Genomic DNA, 22,994 nt, shown 5'->3' with positions numbered 1-22,994 from the left:
CTAGGTCTCAACAATAGCTGAACCAAGAACAGATGTTCAAGCTGGATTTAGAAAAGGCAGAGGAACCAGAGGTTGAATTGCCAACATCCATTGGATCATAGAAAAAGCAAGCGAATTCCAGAAAAAAACATCGACTTCTGTTTCATTGACCATTCTAAAGACTTTGACTGTGGGAATCACAGCAAACTGTGGAAAATTCTTAAAGAGATGGGAATAAAAGATCTCCTTACCTATCTCCTGAAAAACCTGTATGCAGTTCAAAAAACAGCAGTAGGAACTAGACATGGAACAACTGACTGGTTCAAAATTGGGAAAGGAGCACATCATGCCTGTTTATTATCACCTTGTTTATTTAACTTCTATGCAGGGTACGTCATGCAAAATGCCAGACTGGATGAAGCTCAAGCTGGAATCAAGATTGCTAGGAGAAATATCAACAGCCTCAGGTATGCAGATGATGCCACTTTAAAGGCAGAAAGCAAAGAAGAACTACAGAGCCTCTTGATGAGGGTGAAAGAAGAGAGTGACAAAGCTGAATTAAAACTTAACATTCAAAAACTAAGATCATGGCATCAAGTCCCATCATTTCATGGCAAATAGATGGGGGGAAAGTGGAAACAGGAACAGATTTTATTTTCTTGGGCTCTAAAATCACTGTGGACGGCAACTGCAGCCACAAAATTAAAAGATGCTTGCTCTTTGGAAGGAAAGCTATGACAAACCTAGACACAATATTAAAAAGCAGAGACATCACTTTACTGAAAAAGGTCTGTATAGTCAAAGCTATGTTTTTTCAAGTAGTCATGTGTGGATGTGAGAGCTGGACCATAAAGAAGGCTGAGTGCAGAAGAACTGATGGTTTTGAACTGTGGAGTTGGAGAAGACTCTTGAGAGTTCTTTGGATAGTAAGGACAACAAACCTTTCTATCCTAAAGGAAATCAATACTGAATAGTCATTGGAAAGACTGATGCTGAAGCTGAAGCTGCACAGCTTTGGCCACCTAATATGAAGAGCCGACTCATTGGAAAAGACCCTGATGCTGGGAAAGATTGGGGGAAGGAGGAAAGGGGGCGGCTGAATGGCATCACTGACTCAGTGGACATGAGTTTGAGCAAATTTCAGGAGATAGTGAAGGACAGGGAAGCCTGATATGCTGTAGTCCATGGGGTCACAAAGAGCTGGACAGTAATTGGCGACTGAACACACATTGGCTGAAGTTTATGAATCTCGAATTCATGAATTAGAATGTTTGCGTTCATGTTCTAGCCTTATTTTTTATAGTTTTATTTAACTTTAATAGGTTATTAATTTAATTTTAATTTAATTGGTCAATACTGTTTAAACTCAGGTTTAGTTATAATTTCAACATAGTGACCTGAAAAGAGAAAAAGAAATTGTTGTGTGATCCCAGGCAGCAGCATTTAAACATCACCATTCCCCCATAAAGCCATTCTGTTTTATATGACTTTATCCTTCTAATGTCACTGTATCTTTCCCATGGAGTGGCTCAGCCTTTAGTGTGGGCTCCCTTCACGTGTGTGCTGAGTACTCAGCTGCAGTGTGAGCACCTGAACAGCAGGTGGTGATGTTTGTAATACACGTTAGGTGGTCATCTTGGGTTAAGCAGGTAGGTTTAAGAAATTTAGGAACATTGTTACCTTCCTGTGCCTTTAAAAAGATAGCAAAACAAAATATATAACTTTATAATGTATTTATGGTATCAACCAAGTATCAATCAAAAATACCTACTCAATTAGAACACCATGTTCTAGATCAAGGATATTTACTGAAAGTGAAAGTGTTAGTCACTCAGTCGTGTCAGACTCTTTGCCACCGCGTGGACTGCAGCCCACCAGGCTCCCCTGTCCATGGAATTCTCCAGGCAAGGATACTGGAGTGGGTTGCCATTCCCTTCTCCAGGCAACCGTCCTGCCCCAGGGATTGAACTCCGGTCTCCTGCATTTCAGAGAGATTCTTTACATTTGAGCCACTATGTTTATTATCCTCCTAATTTTACCAGTGATGTTGCCCTGTGCATTCTCTTATGACTAACATCATCTACTTGCATCTCCACCCTTGCCTTAGTTTAGAGGTCTGCATTTCTCTGTGTCTCTGCCTGCTTCTTGGAGGTATTCCACATAAACACATTAGCATCACTGCTGGAACTGTTTTAAATGTGTGTGCTCCACTTTCCTCTGCTTTGCAGATATTGCATTTTTCACAAATTGAAGGCTTGTGGCAACCCTGACCAGACAAGCCCCTCAGTGTCCTTTACTAATAGCATTTGCTCACTTGGTATCTCTGCATCACATCTTGGTAATTCTTGCACTTTCTCAGACTTTTCCATTATTATTTGTTAGGGTGACCTAGGATCAGTGATTTTGATAAGGCTGTTGTGATTGCCAGGAATAGTACCCATGTAAGACAGTGAGCTTAATCAATAAATGTATGTGTTCTGACTGCTCCACTGGCTGGCCATTTCCCTGTCTCTCCCTCTCCCTGGGCCTCCCAATTCCCTGGGACACAGAAATACTGAAATTAGGCCAGTTAATAAAAACCTACAATGGCCTCTAAGTGTACACGTGAAAGGAAGAGTCTCACCTTAAATTAATGCTAGAAATGCTTATGCTTAGTGAGGGAAGCTTGTCAAAAGCTAAGATAGCTGTGAATTCAAAGGAAAAGTTCTTGAAAGAGATTCATAGTCCTACCGTAGAGAACACACAAATGGTGTAGACTTTTTGCTGATATGAAGAAAGGTTTACAAATACCTTCAACACTTTCTTAAGCCAAAACCAATCTAAAGCAAGGTCCTAACTCCCTTGAATTATATGAAGGCTGAGAGAGGTGTGGAAGCTGCAGAAGAAAGTCTGAGGCTTGCGGAGTCGTGACATTTAACACATAACAGTGCAAGGTAAAGCAGCAAGTGCTGATGTAGAAGCTGCAGAAAGTTATCAATTAAACTAAGATAATGAATGAAGGAAGCTACACTAAAACATAAATTTTCACTGTAGATGAAACAGCCTTACATTGGAAGCAGGTACCATCTAGGACTTTCATAGCTAGAGAGGAGAAGTCAATGCCCGACATTAAAACTTCAAAGGACAGGCTAACTTTCTTGTTAGGGGCTAATGAAGCCAGTGACTTGAAATTGAACCCAGAGTTTATTTACCATTCTGAAAAGTGTAGCATCCTTAAGAATTAAATCTACTCTCTCTGTGCACTATGAATGGAATAACACAGCCTAAATGATAGCGTGTCTGTTTGTAATATGGTTTACTTTTTTTAAGCCTACTTTTGCGACCCATTACTCAAAATAAAAACATCCCTTTCAAAACATTACTGTTCATTGACAATGCATCTGCTCATTCAAAGTGTTTGATGGAGATGTACAATGAGATTAATATTTTAATGCCTGCTAACACAACATCCATTATGCAGCCAGTGGGTCAAGGAGTAACTTCCACTTTCCAATCTTAAAGAGGAGAGTGAAAAAGTTGACTTAAAACTCAACATTCAAAAAACTAAGATCATGGCATCTGGTTCCATCACTTCATGGCAAATAGATGGGGAAACAATGGAAATAATGACAAATTTTATTTTTGGGGGCTCCCAAATCACTGCACTTGGGGACTGCAGCCATGAAATTAAAAGATGCTTACTCCTTGGAAGAAAAGCTATGACCAAACTAGACAGCGTATTAAAAAGCAAAGACACTACTTTGCCAACAAAGGTCCACCTAGTCAAAGGCATGGTTTTTCCAGTAGTCATGTATGAATGTGAGAGTTGGACTATAAAGAAAGCTGAGTGCCAAAGAATTGATGCTTTTGAATTGTGGTGTTGGAGAAGACTCTTGAGAGTCCGTTGAACTGCAAGGAGATCCAACCAGTCAAACCTAAAGGAAATCAGTCCTGATTATTCACTGGGAGGACTGATGCTAAAGCTGAATGTCCGATATTTTGGCCACTTGATGCGAAGAACTGACCCACTGGAAAAGACCCTGATGCTGGGAAAGATTGACGATGGAAGAAGAAGGGGTTGACAGAGGATGAGATGGTTGTATGGCATCACTGACTCGATGGACATGAGTTTGAACAAGCTCTGAGAGTTAGTGATGGACAGGGAAGCCTGGTGTGCTGCAGTTGATGGGGTCTCAAGGAGTTGGACACGACTGAGCAACTGAACTGAGTCTTATTATTTAAGAAATACGTTTAACAAGGTTACGGCTGCTATAGATAATGATTTCTCTGATGGATCTGGGCAAGATCCATTGAACTCCCCTGGAAAAGATTCACCATTCTGGATGCCAAGAAGAACATTTTGTGATTCCTGGGAGGAGGTCAAAATATCAACATTAACAGGAGTTTGGAAGAAGTTGATTCTAACCCTCATGGATGACTTCCTAGGGTTCAAGACTTCAGTGGAGAAAGTAACCTCAGATGCGGTAGAAACAGCCACAGAGCTTGAATTAGAAGAGGAGCCTGAAGGTATGACTGAATTGGTGCAATCTTATGATAAAACTTAAACAGGTGAGGAATTGCTTCTTATGAATCAGCAAATAAAGTGGTTTTTTGAGATGGAATATACTCCTGGTGAAGACGATATAAATACTTTTGAAACAACAATAAAGGATTGAGAGTATTATGTAAACTGAGTTGATAAAGCAGTGACTGGGTTTGAGAGGATCTATCCCAATTTTGAAAGTTTTACTGTGGGTAAAATCCTATCAAATAGCATTACATGTTGCAGGGAAATCATTCATCAAAGGGAAAGTCAAAGAATGTGGCACACTGCACTGTTGTCTTACTTTAAAAATTTTGCCATGGCCACCCCAACCTTCAGCAACCACCAACCCAATCAGTGAGTGCACACCAGGGATCAAGCCTGAGTCTCTTGCATCTTCCTGCACTGGTAGGTGGATTCTTTACCACTGAACCACCTGGAAAGCCCCAAAAGCCTATAGTACCCAGTATTCCCAGGTGTCTCCCATCCAAGCACTAACTTCCCATCCAGGCCCAACACTTCTTAGCTTCCAAGATCAGACATGATCAGGTGCATTCAGTTCCGGACCCAGGAATCCAACCAGTGTCTCTGAGTCTCCCGCATTGCAGGCCAATTCTTTACCACTGAGCTTCCAGGGAAGCCCATGATCAATTAGTCACTGTCAGTATTGAGGTAAGACCCTCATCAGCAAAAAGTTTATGATTCACTGAAGGCTCAGATGATGGTTAGCATTTTTAGCAGTATATTTTATTTAACATATATACATTGTTTTCTTAGACATAATGCTATTACCCACTTCAGACTATAGCATAACAGCATAGTGTAAACACAACTTTTTATATGTACTGGGAAACCAAAAAATTCATCTGACTCACTTTATTGCAATATTTGCTCAATTGTGGTGGTCTGGAGCAGAGTCCACAGGTATCTCTGAAGTAGGTCTGTGATAGAATTGAGCTATTTTTTGCCACTTCTTGAGTTAGTGCATTTTTCTCAGCCTTTTTTTCCTCACAACTCTGCTTCTCCCCCTACCTTAATTCCACATCCAACATTTAATTAAATGGAGCCAGACTGATTATAAAACAATCATTACTTTCCTTTTCTATGCTTGAACGTTCCAATCAGCAGCAGCAGCCTTTGAGTGAGATTCCCCACTGATTACAGCAAGCCTGGGCAGCTGAATGGCCTTATTGAGAACACAATGGAATAATTGTTTAATAAGCCTTACCACTGGGCAGTCAAAAGCTGTCAGTCAACTTGGTTTTTATGGACAACATTAAAATCTACTTCTCTTAAATTCCCTAAACATGAAGCAATATGAATGACTTATTTTAAATAATGCTGTCTCCAAGAGGCCAGGCTGTGGGAGGAACATCAGGGTTTCCCAGCCGCACACATCCAGAAAACAGGCAGGGGTGAACACAGAGCGGTAGAAGACGGTGAGTGTAAATTCACACCCATTGCCAGACTCGTAATTACACTGATGGTGACTCACAGCACCTGGAATAAAGGCTAAGCTGTAGCAAACAAACAGATGGTGATCGCCGAAGATACACACCAGCTCGTGTCTTTGCACAGTTAAATGGACAAGAAAGACACAGAGAGAAACGACAATGGATTAATAAAGTAAAATCAGTTTTAAAGTGTTGTAGTCCTCTCTCTCTTCCTCTCTCTCTATTTCTGCCTCCCTCCCCCATGGGTGTCAGAAGAAGAATAACCTCAGATATTCAGTTTAGAGTATTGTGCGTTCTTAGACCTGAGGGGGTTGTCCAAATTTGTTTTGGCTGATATTCAGTAGTTAATTAATTTTCAACAATGTGGCAAGGTCATGTACAGAAAACTTTCCTTGAATTGCCCTCTGAGACTTTCTAAGAAGCCTTTCTGAAACCTTTGAACAAATTTACAACAGTTTTCTACTGCAAGATTTTGGTGCTGGTTGCTTTCTTTTTTCCTATTTATTTGCATTGATCTGAGCTAGCAATTGTATCTGGTTTATGTCACTGAACATGATAATAATGACTTGTGTAATTGAATGCCATAATAATGACAAATGCTGACATTTCTTGTTGGTTCCTGGGTGCTAAACATGGATTCTCAGTACTTGATGCAATTTATCTCATTTAATCTTTACCAAAGACCCTGTCTTTATATCTTTATTTTTACAGTTGAAAAAACTGACAGATAGATGGTTAAGTAGTAGATTAAATAGTGTGTGTCAACATTTTATATTTCTCTTAAATTTGATGAAACAGCATCAAGATGGAGAATTTAAGCTCTGACTGATTTATGTCAACCGAACAGAACACATGCTTTATTTGGGAAGAAAAATACAGAAGCTTCGTTCCCTGGAGAGGCAGCTTTAACATAAAAAGACACCATGTCCTCACAGCATGTGGAAGATAGTGCTAATCCTCTAAAATTTAGAGACATGGCTTTGACATTTTTTACAAGCACAGAAAACAACAAAAAATTAAAACACTTTCTATCATGCCCCAGTATTCACACAAACACACACACATTTATGAAAATACTCTCATACATAATACTTACTCTTCCTGTTTGTAATAAAATCTGATATTTCTTATTTATTCTATTTGCTAAGTGCTGATAGGGAGTTATAAAATGATTCCATAAACCGCCAATGGGTTATAACCTGCATTTTGAGGAGTAAGCTGGCTTGTATAGCAAATGGGAACCTAACATCAAGATGCAAATATGTGTAAAAAGTTATCAGTACACTTCAGCACACTCTGTTTAATGTCATCTCCTACATGTGATTAATGAATGATAAAGAATGAAGGAAATTCCCTATCATGGTATTTCTTGGCTACACTTCTGAGTTGGTTGTGAAATTCCCTGTGGAAATGTAGAAATGTTATCATGCAGCACACAGCTGCAAAAGCCTGGCTGCTGGTAGCTAAAGACTGAAGGACTCTAAATATCAGAATGGTACGAGAGAAAGGAGAATTAAAAAAAGAGAGAGAGAGGGTTAAGGAAAAGAACATTGAGAGTCACCTGGGATTTTGGAACTTTGGCCTGCAGAGGCTCTGCCCATGTGATGGGTGGGGAGAAGGGAGAAGGCAGGGCTAGCCGGGGAGAGAGGAAGTGTGGGCAGCTGAGCTGGGTTATCCAGACCAGTGCAGCTCATCTAGGATTGACTCTGATGAGTCTTCAGAGACCCGGAATCTGATGGATCTACTGATGTATCCCAGTAAGCAGAGGTTGCAGACAGCCAAGATGTTCAGTCCTTAGCAAGACAACAGAACTGTGGATGGAGGTAGTGGTCCTTAGATTAGCATATATAGGAGTTACCTGGGTGAACTTGTTTAAATCTAGGTTCCTGAGTATCATCCTCATAAAGTCTTATGTAGAGACTGGGGATTCCTTGCATTGTTAAAAGGATGTACTCCTGCCTTGAGAGATGCTGCTTTAGTTTTAAGATCAAGTTGTAAAGGCAGGTAGGAAAATGATGAGTGTGGACACATGATCAGGACTTGGGCAGATTCTGTAAGTTTTTGAAAAGGCTGAATTTCCTTGGGACTGGTTTTTGCTCCAGGCTCACCAGGCAGTTTGATGCCAGGTCTTTAGCTTCAAACCTGACCCTGGATAATGATGCTTCTAACCCTCAGAATACCCTGCCCGCTATGGAGGCAGAACTGGAGGAGACAGAGTTTTTCAACAAAACCCACTAGATGGTTAGAGATTTAAAGTGGTTCTCATGAATTCATGTTGCATCAGTTAAGAATGAAGGTGTAGAGAACAATAATATAATTAGTAAGGATCTCTGTGGCTGGATAAATTTCTCAGGAGGGTCATAATCTAAATGACCCTGTATAGTCTACCTGGGTTTTCTTGGCATTGCTGAAAAAAGAAAAAAAAAAAAAAACAACTTTATCTGTTTTGTTGTTGTGAAGGAAGGGTCTGAACTTCAGACCCAGTCTTGGGAAAGTTCACTCCACCTGACCTGGAATACCTGAAGTTCATATGAATACAATATATGTAAGGAACAATTTGGAAATCCATGCTGCAGGTCATTTGAGTGTATTATGGGAGCTAATATTTTCTTTCATCTTTTCAAGTTCTTCTCTGCATGACCAAACAAGTGATCTGGGTGTGATGCTGATAATTATTTCTGGAGTTTAGAGCCAAGACAGAGAGACATGTGATATTGAAACCTGACTTTCTTCTCTGCTTCTAAAAGAATGAGAGGTGCCAATTTCACTAAGATTTAGCCCAAGAAGTCTTGCAAAACAACACATTACAGATGTCTGCTTTTTTAAAAGAGCATCACTTGTAGAATATGCTTTCAAGTTGATGTCAGTAGTTTCATAAATTTAGGAAAACTAAGCTTATTTTCTCTGAAGCCTTATGGAAATTTGAAATTGGAAATGTTTAGAAGATAATATTTTTAGGTCATCAGAGTATTTGTTCTAAACATTTCTCAAGGAAAAATGATTGTCCATTGTTGAATATCTGTATTATCTATATGTCTTTGCTTTGGTTGAAATTTGTGTCAGGTATTTTCATCACAAGATTTTCCATACCTCTATCCTGCTGCTGCTGCTGCTGCTAAGTCGCTTCAGTCATGTCTGACTCTGTTCAACCCCATAGCCGGCAGCCCACCAGGCTCCCCCATCCCTGGGATTCTCCAGGCAAGAACACTGGAGTGGGTTGCCATAACCTCTATCCTAGGAATGAGTAAATTTTATATGTGGATGACAAAGTGTCTTGTTATTAATACTACTTTTATGAATACATTAAACTATGTCAAGTTATCAATCCACAATGCAATTCTACTTTCTCCCCTTTCCTCTCATTTTAAAATTGAACTTGGCATATTAATAGAAAACAGCAGCTACACTAAACTCCTTAGAAAGCTTTTCATACCTCTTGAACCAAAACCCTGCTTTCTCCAAGCTGAGGGTGGTGAGTGTGGCTGGCATTAAGTCAATGTATTGCAAGCTGAAGTTTTTTTTCCAAAACACAAACCTAGTATGGAAAGCTGTGGCTAAGACTTCAGGACTCCGCTCTACCGAGGTGCCTCAAACCATAGTCATGGGGAGCCTTCTTCAGCAGTTATGAGTTTCTGCTGTCACAGAATCTTTAGACTTTCATCTGTGATTGTCACAACGTTATTTCTATCGGTTACAGACAGGGGCCCTTCAAACACACAAGCAAAATGAGTTGCGGCATTTTTGCCCAGACTACTGCGGACAGAACATCGCTGAACTACAACACTTTTGATTCCCACTGACTCAGATCAGAATATATATTGGCAACCTGTTTCAGCCTTAAGGTCTCAATATCAGGCCATCATCCAATCCCAACCTACTACTCATTATGAAGAGTAACCTGGTGAGGGAATTATATAACACTGAAAATAAAGCCTATTTTAAAACTGTTTAAACAAGTATTTGCATGAGAGATTCTTGACCCAGAAGGTTATTCACTCTGTTGTAGGCTCATTCCTTTGAGGGAGAGACAAGCATCATTAGGCAGAATCTGTAAAGACATGTTTAGAATTCTATCTCAAATTCGTCAGGATGAGTCTTCCCCCAATTTCATCTAGTTATTCTTCTATTCTGGAATGTTCCATCCAGTTCTGAGGGAGCTTACCTGCTTTGTCCACTTGCTGCCAGGAAATTGCAAATGAAATTGAAAACATTGCTCCGAAGACTCCATGTGAAAAAAAAAAAAAAAAGAACATCCTTGGTTCAATATATTAGTATGCTCAGTTAATAAACTGTAGGTCGTGTCCTTTTCATTAATATTTCTAAAGAGCATGGACAAAGGTGTCATGATTTATATAATCACATTGACGGAAAATTGCAGAGCTGAGTAGATTTGAGACTTTTAGAGTTGGAAATATATGTTAAAAATCTCTGGGGAAGCTTTAGGTCTTAATTTATTATTTGTATGACCTTGGGGAGTCACATAACCTCTCTAAGTTAAATTTTTCTCTTCCATCATGGGTAATTTATAATAAGTTTCATCAGCCTCATAGAATTATAATGAATAACCCATGATATAATGCTTCTAAAACATTTAGAAGCAGCAAAGTTCTATAATCACTGGAAGGGTCAAATGTCTCCTTTTAGGCTTGGGGGAAAAAAAAAATGAAGCCTAGAAAATTTGGTGCCAGGACTGGGACTAATGGCTGAAGGTCTTAATGAAGCTGATCTAACAGTCCAATTTGTGTTTCCAAATGTACACTTTGAAGTGACTACAAAGTATTGGATTTTTCATTTAACAATTAATTCACTGAATATGTTATTATATGTCATCAACAGGAAAGAGAATGCAGTCCCATGGCTGTTTTCTGAGGGGATGGCCAAGTTTGAATGACAGGCAGGTCTGCAGAACTGTGAGATGGGTTTTAAGAATTTATAGCTGCTCTTTGAGCGATATGACCAGAGATTCCCAACTTTCATTCAGCTGAGAATGGGCTAACCAACCAGTTCTTGTGGAAGGAGTCTACAGATCCCTGGAAGTTCTCTGTAACAACAGGACTTACAGGTAACCAGACAGAGGAAGAGAATTACTCTATATTTTACCTGAAGAGAGTCAGGAAAGAAGGCTTAGACATCTTAGAGAATTCCAGGTAGTATTTTTAATGTTTGGTGGATATCTATAAAGAATTCTACCTACCAAAGTATGAGCTGCCAGTAAAAGGCCGTGTGATATTTGCAAAGTAATTAAGCATTTCATAACCTCAATTTCTTTAGCTGCAAAGTGAGGACAATAATTTTCCTACCTGCCTTCCAGAGTTTCTGAGAATCAAATGAAATAATAGTTGTGAAAGTGCTTTAGGCTGTATAATGTGCTATAAATTTAAGCAGAGTTTTATACGAAAGTGAGTTTTACATTAAAGTGCCTCTGACTTGAGAAAATTCTACCCTTCTGTTTAATGTTTTATTTTGTGTTAACAACAGCAAAAATATTTCTGTTGAGATATTTTCTTTTAATTTCCTCTCTGAACATCCTGAATACCTTCCCTACTTTTCTTAAAATAACTTTCAATGTCTTTGGAAAACTATAACACCACCAAAATGAGTGACCTGAAAGTGAAAGATGATGATGATAATATTTCCATTGATTTTAACAGGAAGCAGTGCAGTCCCACAGAAACACTCACAATCTGACCTAGTCTGTAAATAACTTTAATAGACTATATTTAAAGCTATTTATTGAAATACTAGTGGAAAGTTGTGGAGAGCTGTGTTTCTACAAGAAAATATGAAAGGGAGTGGAAAGCGACAGTCACTGGAAGCGAAAAAACATGATTAAAATTGCTGGATGTACTGAAATAACTTATTTCCTCTTGTAAAGTTTATGTCATTAGGGGTTCCTGCTAACATTGTTGGACATCCCACAGACCATAGCCCCATACTAGGTATCCACTTGCTAAAAGCATGATGCCCATATAACAGAATGTTAAGCTGGTGTTAATTCAAAATGATTACCAAACCACTTAATTTATTTTATTTTCCTTCTTTGACACAATGAATTCTAAGTTGTTTCATTGATTCATTGAACAAGTATTGATCACACCAACACCATATATTTAGTTTCTCAAGAAATTTAACAGTGAGTGGAGAAGTTATATAAAAACATAAAGTTTATGTCATAAAAACCTGAAGAGAATTATAAAATATGAAGTTGGTGTTGTTCAGGCACTCAGTCATATCCAACTCTTTGCAACCCCATGGACTGTAGCATGCCAGGCTTCTCTGTCCTTCACCATCTCCTGGAGCTTGCTCAAACTCATGTCCATTGAGTCAGTGATACCATCCAGCCATCTCATCCTCTGTCATCCCTTCTCCTCCTGCCTTCAATCTTTCCCAGCATCAGGGTCTTTTCCAGTGAATCAGCTCTTTGCATCAGATGGCCAAAGTATTGGAGCTTCAGCAACAGTCCTTCCAGTGAATATTCAGGAGTGTTTTCCTTTAGGATGGACAGGTTGGATCTCCTTGATGTCCAAGGGACTCTCAAGAGCCTTCTCCAGCATCATGGTTTGAAGACATCAATTCTTCAGCAATCAGCCTTTTTTATTGTCCAGCTCTCACATCCATACATGACTACTGGAAAAACCATAGCTTTGACTATACAGACCTTTGTTGGCAAAGTGATGTCTCTACTTTTCAATATGCTGTCTAGGTTGGTCATAGCTTTTCTTCCAAGGAGCAAGCATCTTTTAATTTCTTGGATGCAGTTACCATCTACAGTGATTTTGGAACCCAAGAAAATAAATCTGCCACTGTTTCCATTGTTCCCCTCTATTTGCCATGAAGTAACGGAACCAGATGCCATGATCTTAGTTTTTTGAATGTTGAATTTTAAGCCAGCTTTTTCACTCTCATATTTCACCTTCATTAAGAGGCTCTTTAATTTCTCTTTGCTTTCTGCCGAAAGGGTGATGTTATTTGCATATCTGCTGCTGCTGCTGCTGCTAAGTCACTTCAGTCATGCCCAACTCTGTGCTACCCCATAGACGGCAGCCCACCAGGCTCCCCCACCCCTGGGATTCTCCAGGTAAGAATACTAGAGTGGGTTGCCGTTTCCTTCTACAGTGCATGAAAGTGAAAAGTCAAAGTGAAGTCGCTCAGTCGTGTCTGACTCTTGGTGACCTCATAGACTGCAGCCTAGCAGGCTCTTCCATCCATGGGATTTTCCAGGCAAGAGTACTGGAGTGGGGTGCATTTGCCTTCTGCATTGCATATCTGAGGTTATTGATATTTCTCCCAGAAATCTTAATTCCAGCTTGTGCTTCATCTAGTCCACATTTTGCACAATGTACTCTGCATGTAAGTTAAATAAGAAGGGTGACAATATGCAGCCTTGACATACTCCTTTCCCATTTTGAAGTAGGTTAAAATAGATGTCTTCAGAGATGGTAGTGCTTGGATTGGCCCTCAAAGTATAGAGAAGACATTGACAATTAAAGAAGGAGACAGATACAGATTTTAGTAAAATACAGGGGAAATTACAGGCATGGTGCTGCTGATGAATAGCCAGAGCTCATGGTGACATGGAGCAGAAGACATGGGCATATGTTTAACCAACTGAGTCTCTATTTATGTAAGGTCTTGAATATGGGTCTGTCGATTTGCTTTTGAACTGAAACAAAATGGAGATGCACTGAAGCTACTGAATCATATCACTGAGACAATTGAAGAGTCCAAAGATTTCCAAAGATTAGAGAGACTAATCTGGCAGTACCTACAGGCTTGACTCTGATATCTATCTCCACAGTAGAGAGATAGTGGGTGGTTATGAGTGGAACAATGAAACAGCAGATCATTTTACAATGAGGAACATAACTCAAGTTGTGTGCATTCGGTGGAAACTCTGAGCTCCCCATTGCCATCTTGGGAAAGATGTTGAAAGATGTTGACTTGAAAGACATTGAAAGATGTTGACTTGAAAGACGATGAAACAATAAAACATCTTGCTTGGTTTCACAGGGGATTCAGAATCTTTGTCAGATAAAAGATATGGAGATAACCCAGCAGGAAAATAAAAAGAAAAGTTCTTTATTTCAAAAACAGGTTTTCCCAAGAAGAAGGAAGTAGGAGTGGCGGAAGAGAAGGAGATCATATTTATTTTAAAAAATTTAAACCCTTCCCTCCAGTTTATCTGCCACTCACTTCTAAGCTACCTCCGTTTGACAATAATTGATAGAAAACAAACACTTCTACACCAGAAAAGCCCCGTGAAGCTCTAGTCACAACAGTAGGGTGATATATCAAGGCAGCAAAAAATATAGCTTTCAAAGAAGGACGGCTATATGCGTGAAAGACTGAGAGGATTAGAAAGCTGAAGTCTCGTTTTAAAAATATCTTTTTAATCTTACAAAATTGTAAATCATATGGGTATGCACTTGAAGACTTGTTCATTACTTGGCATAACAGAATCAATACCTAGAGTGCTCTTCAAAAGCCTTACAAAGGAAGGATTAGGACAATTAAAAGAGGGGTTATTTCAGACAAAGATAGTGTCCAGCATCCTCACAGTGGCATGGACGGACAACATTAAAAGGCTTATGAAAAATATGAAATAGAAATGTACACTTGACAGAGTCATACTACACTATTAGCCAGAGCTAAGGTACCTTTAGTGAGAAGCAGACCACAACCTCGTCTTTTGTGGAATTACTGTTAATAGAAGGAAGGGAAGAATGTTTATTCTGTGAAAAGGAAAATATATATATATATTTTATATTTTCGTATTTCTGCTGGGTAGTAGGCACTCTGTTCAGCACTTTTACAAGAGTCATTTCACTTATTCCTCATAGTAACTCTGTTGCACATGTGAAATTTGAAAATAAGTAGCTTATCCAAGTTCACATACGCATGAAGAAACAGATCCAGGGTCTGTGTACAGACAGCAATGCCTTTTCTTTCCCTCTTTGCTACAAGTATTTTTTCAACAAATAACTACTGAGTACCTACTATGTGCTATGCACTAAGAACACACTAGTGAACAAAGTAACAATCTCCATTCCATCCTGGGGTTTACATTCTAAACAGACGAATCTACGGTGAAGTATGAGGTGGAAAAAACTGCTGTGAAGAAGTACAAAGCAACAGGGTGAAGGGCGTGTTGGTGGTGCTGTCATAAAAATGCTGGTCAAGGAATGCAAGGGATTTCTGTGTGTTGATTTTATATCCTGCAACTTTACTATAGTCATTGATTATTTCTAGTACTTTTCTGGTGGAATCTTTAGGGTTTTCTATGTAGAGGATCATGTCATCTGCAAATAGTGAGAGTTTTACTTCTTCTTTTCCAATTTGGATTCCTTTTATTTCTTTTTCTGCTCTGATTGCTGTGGCCAAAACTTCCAAAACTCTGTTGAATAGTAATGGTGAAAGTGGGTACCCTTGTCTTGTTCCTGACTTTAGAGGAAATGCTTTCAATTTTTCACCATTGAGGATAATGTTTGCTGTGGGTTTGTCATATATAGCTTTTATTATGTTGAGGTATGTTCCTTCTATTCCTGCTTTCTGGAGAGTTTTTATCATAAATGGATGTTGAATTTTGTCAAAGGCTTTCTCTGCATCTATTGAGATAATCATATGGTTTTTATTTTTCAATTTGTTAATGTGGTGTATTACATTGATTGATTTGCGGATATTGAAGAATCCTTGCATCCCTGGGATAAAGCCCACTTGATCATGGTGTATGATCTTTTTAATGTGTTGCTGGATTCTGATTGCTAGAATTTTGTTAAGGATTTTTGCATCTATGTTCATCAGTGATATTGGCCTGTAGTTTTCTTTTTTTGTGGCATCTTTGTCAGGTTTTGGTATTAGGGTGATGGTGGCCTCATAGAATGAGTTTGGAAGTTTACCTTCCTCTGCAATTTTCTGGAAGAGTTTGAGCAGGATAGGTGTTAGCTCTTCTCTAAATTTTTGGTAGAATTCAGCTGTGAAGCCGTCTGGACCTGGGCTTTTGTTTGCTGGAAGATTTTTGATTACAGTTTCAATTTCCATGCTTGTGATGGGTCTGTTAAGATTTTCTATTTCTTCCTGGTCCAGTTTTGGAAAGTTGTACTTTTCTAAGAATTTGTCCATTTCTTCCACGTTGTCCATTTTATTGGCATATAATTGTTGATAGTAGTCTCTTATGATCCTTTGTATTTCTGTGTTGTCTGTTGTGATCTCTCCATTTTCGTTTCTAATTTTGTTGATTTGATTTTTCTCCCTTTGTTTCTTGATGAGTCTGGCTAATGGTTTGTCAATTTTATTTATCCTTTCAAAGAACCAGCTTTTGGTTTTGTTGATTTTTGCTATGGTCTCTTTTGTTTCTTTTGCATTTATTTCTGCTCTAATTTTTAAGATTTCTTTCCTTCTACTAACCCTGCAGGATATAAAATCAACACACAGAAATCCCTTGCATTCCTATACACTAATAATGAGAAAACAGAAAGAGAAATTAAGGAAACAATTCCATTCACCGTTGCAACGGAAAGAATAAAATACTTAGGAATATATCTACCTAAAAAACTAAAGACCTATATATAGAAAACTATAAAACACTGGTGAAAGAAATCAAAGAGGACACTAATAGATGGAGAAATATACCATGTTCATGGATTGGAAGAATCAATATAGTGAAAATGAGTATACTACCCAAAGCAATTTATAGATTCAACGCAATCCCTATCAAGCTACCAACAGTATTCTTCACAGAGCTAGAACAAATAATTTCACAATTTGTATGGAAATACAAAAAACCTCGAATAGCCAAAGCGATCTTGAGAAAGAAGAATGGAACTGGAGGAATCAACCTACCTGACTTCAGGCTCTACTACAAAGCCACAGTTATCAAGACAGTATGGTACTGGCACAAAGACAGAAATATTGATCAATGGAATAAAATAGAAAGCCCAGAGATAAATCCACGCACATATGGACACCTTATCTTTGACAAAGGAGGCAAGAATATACAATGGATTAAAGACAATCTCTTTAACAAGTGGTGCTGGGAAATCTGGTCAACCACTTGTAAAAGAATGAAACTGGACCACTTTCTAACACCATACACAAAAATAAACTCAAAATGGATTAACGATCTCAACGTAAGACCAGAAACTATAAAACTCCTAGAGGAGAACATAGGCAAAACACTCTCCGACATACATCACAGCAGGATCCTCTATGACCCACCTCCCAGAATATTGGAAATAAAAGCAAAAATAAACAAATGGGACCTAATTAACCTTAAAAGCTTCTGCACATCAAAGGAAACTATTAGCAAGGTGAAAAGACAGCCTTCAGAATGGGAGAAAATAATAGCAAATGAAGCAACCGACAAACAACTAATCTCAAAAATATACAAGCAACTCCTACAGCTCAACTCCAGAAAAATAAACGACCCAATCAAAAAATGGGCCAAAGAACTAAATAGACATTTCTCCAAAGAAGACATACAGATGGCTAACAAACACATGAAAAGATGCTCAACATCACTCATTATCAGAGAAATGCAAATCAAAACCACTACGAGGTACCATTTCACACCAGTCAGAATGGCTGCGATCCAAAAGTCTACAAATAATAAATGCTGGAGAGGGTGTGGAGAAAAGGGAACCCTCTTACACTGTTGGTGGGAATGCAAACTAGTACAGCCACTATGGAGAACAGTGTGGAGATTCCTTAAAAAACTGGAAATAGAACTGCCTTATGATCCAGCAATCCCACTGCTGGGCATACACACTGAGGAAACCAGAAGGGAAAGAGACATGTGTACCCCAATGTTCATCGCAGCACTGTTTATAATAGCCAAGACATGGAAGCAACCTAGATGTCCATCAGCAGATGAATAGATAAGAAAGCTATGGTACATATACACAAGGGAGTATTACTCAGCCATTAAAAATAATACATTTGAATCAGTTCTAATGAGGTGGATGAAACTGGAACCTATTATGCAGAGTGAAGTAAGCCAGAAAGAAAATCACCAATACAGTATACTAACGCATATATATGGAATTTAGAAAGATGGTAACAATAACCCGGTGTACGAGACAGCAAAGAGACACTGATGTATAGAACAGTCTTATGGACTCTGTGGGAGAGGGAGAGGGTGGGAAGATTTGGGAGAATGGCAATGAAACATGTAAAATATCATGTAGGAAACGAGTTGCCAGTCCAGGTTCGATGCACGATGCTGGATGCTTGGGGCTGGTGCACTGGGACAGCCCAGGGGGATGGTATGGGGAGGGAGGAGGGAGGAGGGTTCGGGATGGGGAACACATGTATACCTGTGGTGGATTCATTTTGATATTTGGCAAAACTAATACAATTATGTAAAGTTTAAAAATAAAATAAAATTAGAAAAAAAAATGCTGGTCAAGCAAAGTATCCATGAGAAAGTAACATTTTGGAGAACATCTGAATAAAAAGAAGCAGCGAGACAGAGGACTCTGCCAGGAGTGGATTCCTGGCAGGTAAAACTGTGAATGCAAAGGCAGGGAGGCAAGAATGAACTTGCTGTCTTCAAGAAACAACAAGATAATGTGACTAGAGCAGAGAGTCAGGCAGGTTGTGAGAAGTAAAATTTTTCCACCGCCTTAGAATACAGATGGTAATTGATGCCAGGAGTTTAGTTATCCAGGGAAAGAGGGACTTGAGTATTTAAAGGACAAGTAAAAGAAGATAAACTTGTAACAGAAGTTGAAAGAACAGATGACTCAGAGTAAAATCTTCAGAGCATGGTACCAGGAATGCAAGAGAAAGAGAGACAGAGCATTTGGGGAAGAGCCCGACCAGTCAGGTCAAGTGCAGCTGAAGGATAATATGACTACCAAAGGACCCCTGGTACACTGACCAAAGTGGGGATCGTTATTTTGGCGATTTGATAGCAACCCAATGGAAGAAGGACAGCGTTTTTGATAAATGGTGAAGGAATACTTGGACATTCATAGGCAAACAAGAAAAATGGAATTGACCTAAACCTTACACCTCCTAAAAACATTAACTCGGATCATAAACATAAATATACAACATATAACTATGAAGCTTTTAGATATAAAAAAATAGAAGAACATTTAGGCGATCTAGGAGAGCAATGAGTTCTTAGACTTGACACTAAATGCACAATCCATAAAAGGAAAGATTAATAAATTACACCTCATCAAAATTAAGACTTATGATATTTGAAAGGCTATTAACTTGTTTCTGACAAAGTTCTTTGTTGCAGCAGTCCCCAGCTTTTTTGGACTTTTTTTTTAATCATTGAGTTTTGAGTCCCACCTGGGACCAGTTTCATGGAGGACATTCTTTTCATGGATGGAGGTGAGGAGTAGTTTCAGGATGCTTAAGTGCACTGCATTTATTGTGCACTTTATTTCTATTACTATTACATTGTGATATATAATGAAATAATTGTACAACTCACCATAAGGCAGAATCTGTGGGAGCCCTGAGCTTGTTTTCCTGCAACTAGTTGGTCCCATCTGGGAGTGATGGAAGACAGTGACCCCTGAAATGAGTTCCTTATGTCCGGTCTACTCCATAATATTTTGGTTGCTATCACTGCAGAAAACCCTGCTTCACAAAGAAAGGCTGTTGGAAATGGAAGGAAGTTTTCAGTGCTGTGTGTGGCAATCTCAGGGATTCTGCCCTGACTTTAATCCAGACAGTGTGGAGATTTGAAGTTGTCTCAAGCATAGTTTTAAGGCCACCATCATTTGTGATCTAAAGTGGTAATCTGAGTGATGGAGGGCCACTATAAACAGATGAAGCTCCGCTTGCTCTCCTGTGGCTCACCTCAGGCTGTGTAGCCTAGCTCCTAACAGGCCATGGACCAAGACTGGGGTTGGGGATCCCTGATCTAGGGACATGACTCCCAGTTGACCCAAGAACTGGACCTGGGGAATTGGAGGCCCTTCCCCATCCTGTCCTTGGAATGTATGCAGGCACACAGAATATATAAAAAACTCAATGATAAAAAAAAAATGCCCAATTTAAAATGAACAATAAAGTAAATGGATGGTAGATAAATAAACACACAAAAGATGGTTAATATCATTAGCCATCCTGAAAATGCAAATCAAGTCAAATCAAATCACAATGCTGTATCACTAATATAATAGTTAAATTTCTTTTTTACTTTATTTTTTAAAATTTAAATTTATTTATTTTAATTGGAGGCTAATTACTTTACAATATTGTATTGGTTTTGCCATACATCAACATGAATCCGCCACGGGTGTACACGTGCTCCCCATCCTGAACCCCGCTCCCACCTCCCTCCCCGTACCATCCCTCTGGTCATCCCAGTGCACCAGCCCCAAGCATCCTGTATCCTGCATCAAACCTGGACTGGTGATTCGTTTCTTATATGATATTATACATGTTTCAATGCCATTTTCCCAAATCATCCCGCCCTCTCCCTCTCCCACAGAGTCCAAAAGACTGTTCTATACATCTGTGTCTCTTTTGCTGTCTCGCATACAGGGTTATTGTTACCATCTTTCTAAATTCCACATATATGCGCTAGTATACTGTATTGGTGATTTTCTTTCTGGCTTACTTCACTCTGTATAATAGGCTCCAGTTTCATCCACCTCATTAGAACTGATTCAAATGTATTCTTTTTAATGGCTGAGTAATACTCCATTGTGTATATGTACCACAGCTTTCCTATCCATTCATCTGCTGATGGACATCTAGGTTGCTTCCATGTCCTGACTATTATAAACAGTGCTGCGATGAACACTGGGGTACACATGTCTCTTTCAATTCTGGTTTCCTTGGTGTGTGTGCTCAGCAGTGGGATTGCTGGGTCATAAGGCAGTGCTATTTCCAGTTTTTTAAGGAATTTTTTTAAGTTAAATTTTTAACTTTTTAAGTTAAATTTTTAAAAAGTAATACTTATTATCAAGTATCTAATAAGCACCAAGTATTTATTAAAATCAATATCTATTGGCAGATATTGTGATCAGATATTAATAAGTAAGTGAGTGTGTGTGGTCAACTGTATCTGACTCTTTGTGACCCCATGGACTGTAGCCCTCCAGGCTTCCTTGTCCATGGGATTTCCCAGGCAAGAATACTGGGAAATCTTCCTCCAAGGGATCTTCCCTATCCATGAATCTAACCCATGTCTCCTGCTCTGGCAGGAAGATTCTTTCCACTGTTCTACCTGGGAAGCCCTGAGATATTAATATAATTATGAAAATGAGCTTTTATCTGAAATAATTCTGTGTACACTTTATTATTTTTAAAAAGATAAACGTTTAGCATAATTGTCTTATTTTCAAAATAACCACTATCTGGAAATATGTTGTATATGTTTGTTTTCTAGTTAGAGAAAGTGGGAAACAAGCATTAAAATAAATCAGTACATTTTAATATAATTAAGGTAGTCTAAAGAATTCTATTTTACTTAGTTTTTGGCCAGTGCCTCCTGTTCAGTACAATAGTAAAGAATCCACCTGCCAATGTAGGAGACACAAGAGCTGCGGGTTCAATTCCTGGGTGGGGAAAATCCCCTGGAGTAGGAAATGGCAACCCACTCCAGTATTCTTGCCTGGAAAATTCCCTGGATGGAGGAGCCTGGCAGGCTACAGTCCATGGGGTCGCAAGGAGTTGGGCACGACCGAGCACGCATGCACAGAGAGTTCCTGTTTCAGGACACAGTGTCCACATTCTTCCATGGTGTACTTGGTCATGCACAGCACCACAGAGTAAACGGATTTTTTAAAATGCATTTGTTTGTGTCGGTCTTAGTTGTAGGTCTTAGCTGTGGCACACAGGACCTTCCTCGTGTCATGTGGGATTTTTCATTGTGGTGCACAGCTCTCTAATTGTGACGTGCGGTTCAGTCGTTGCCCTGGGGCATGTGGGATCTTCCTGGATCAGGGATCAAACTCGCTTCCTCTGCCTTGCAAGACAGATTTTTTTTCTTCCAGCGAGAGAGAAGCGTTTTCTCTTTGACAAATTATTTTCTGAAGTCCAACATGTCGTCAGGTTCTCCCTACCCAGTTGAGGATGCGTGAGGCTCCGTGTTCCCCGGCAGACTGGAGGGCGCCAGCCTTGCCCACCCACCAGTAGCAGCAGAACAACGCACAGGGCCTTTGGAAGGCAGCTTTTCAGCTCCACGCATATTTCAGAGCTGCTCTTGAGGCAGGAATCGGAGTTCTTGTCCACGGAGTGGAAGAATGGAATCCGCAAACACACAGACACTCATGGTGGCAAGTGAACAGGATTTATTAAAGAGGAGGAAAGTATGAACCTCCCAGCACAGACACGGAGAGGGGGTAAAGAGTCCTCTGCAAGGCAGATTCTTAACGACTGGACCGAGGGGAAGTCTTGTGGATAGGCATTTTATGATTTTAACATTAAAATATTTGATTACATTCTGTTGAAATATCCTGTGATGTTACATGTCTATATGTGGAGAAGCCGTCTACGGGAATTCTCTATGCACTTTGGTTTTCAATTTTTTACTTTGGTAATGGGTTTGGACAAACATGAAAACAACAGGTTTATAAAGAAACACTTATTTAAAAAATTTTACAACTTACAACAGTTCTCTTTTTTCACTATTTTGTCATATTGGTTGTTAAGCATTTTAACTTATTATATAATGGCAAAGCATAGAGAGGTGTAAAGGATGATGTAATAAACATTCATGAACTAGTTTTGATATTTGTTAAATCTTTGTCAAATTCAATACTTTAGTTTTTAAAAAATGCTTTAAATTCTTTCATTCTAAAATGTGTATTAAAGTTTCATCTGAAGCCCGCTGTGTATACCTGCCCAATACTCTTTTATCTCCTCCTCTCTATAAGTAGACCCACTATCCTATGTTTCAAATGTGGGATTTCTATGAGCACTTTTATAACTGTATTCTATATGAACAGTTCTATAAAGCAAATATAGTAATTTTTGAGCAACGTCTGACATGCTTTTAACTTTATATAAAGAACACAAGTTCCATTTCCACTCAGAATTTTGTGTTTGCAGTTTGTCAGCTCTCATAA

Source organism: Bos grunniens, chromosome 23 (assembly GCF_055505025.1).
Source record: "Bos grunniens cultivar Pamir isolate PY7600 chromosome 23, Bosgru_T2T1.0, whole genome shotgun sequence".
Taxonomy (NCBI): domain Eukaryota; kingdom Metazoa; phylum Chordata; class Mammalia; order Artiodactyla; family Bovidae; genus Bos; species Bos grunniens.
The sequence above is the reverse complement of the archived record's forward strand: the minus strand, read 5'-3'. Positions refer to the sequence as shown.